The sequence below is a fragment of the Penaeus monodon genome, chromosome 33 (genome assembly GCF_015228065.2).
Source record: "Penaeus monodon isolate SGIC_2016 chromosome 33, NSTDA_Pmon_1, whole genome shotgun sequence".
Lineage (NCBI taxonomy): Eukaryota > Metazoa > Arthropoda > Malacostraca > Decapoda > Penaeidae > Penaeus > Penaeus monodon.
The window spans coordinates 23680260-23681280 of NC_051418.1; positions in this window are offsets into that span (position 1 = coordinate 23680260).

Sequence of the window (1021 nt, forward strand, 5' to 3'; positions counted from 1 at the left end):
TCCATTTTCACAAGCTCTGGACCTCTTCTCAAGGCTCTGAACTTGACCATTAACCTAGTCGTTGTACTTCTGCCAAAAAGCAGCTTCACCACCTAAGTGGAAGTCTTCAGAAAAAAATGGTTAAAGTGATATGCCTGAAGTGAAGTACTTTGGTTCAAGTTTAAAAGCTTTGCATTCTCTTTCATGATCGAGAATTTACCATATGTTGCAGGACAACTTTGGAGAAGTAGCAACAGCACTTAAAATGTTGGTCTAACACATGCAGGAGAAAAAGAAATTATCATTGAAAGGAATCTTAACTTACACATAGTTCTAGGAGTCCTGCTGCAAGATTTATTTAAAGATAAAAGATGATTCAAATTATAGATGAGATAAAAGGCTCAGACTATTTTCTTCTTTATTTTTATTTAATGGTACATCCAGTTATAGTAGTGTTCTAGATGACATAGCTGTGGAGTAGACATATGGAAAGTTTTATTAACCCTAAAATTATATAATTTCTATTAAACCAAAATTTTTGCAAAAGCTGGTTATCATTTGTGGCTACTGTGAAATTACGAGGTTTTGAAAAGAAACCTGTTATATTATGCAAAAATGCGGCAGTAATTTAGTGTAATGTGTGCCAGAAAATGTGAGTCGAACTGATGTGTAAGATTCATTTGCAGTGTCTTTGATTATGAATTTCTTGTGGTATTCTGACCAAGTTCATAGATGCAGTGTCATTTTTAACACAGGCTACAGCTTCCTATGAATGATGCCAGCTGTACAGCACAAGGTGACACATGAGTAATTTTGATTACAACCATGTTTGTTTTTCAAAGTAGTTGAAAGGCAGAAAAATAAACAAATGGTCATATGTCCCAAAGAAAAACAAGCTTACACTGTCTGGCATTTCCATGTTTGCGCTACTTTGGATTATGTTTCCCTGTCCCATTCAGAATTTTTTGAATTATGTAAAATGGTGTAATTTTTTTCCTTTTTCTTATTATTTGTTTGATTATATATTTATATATGCTTTTTC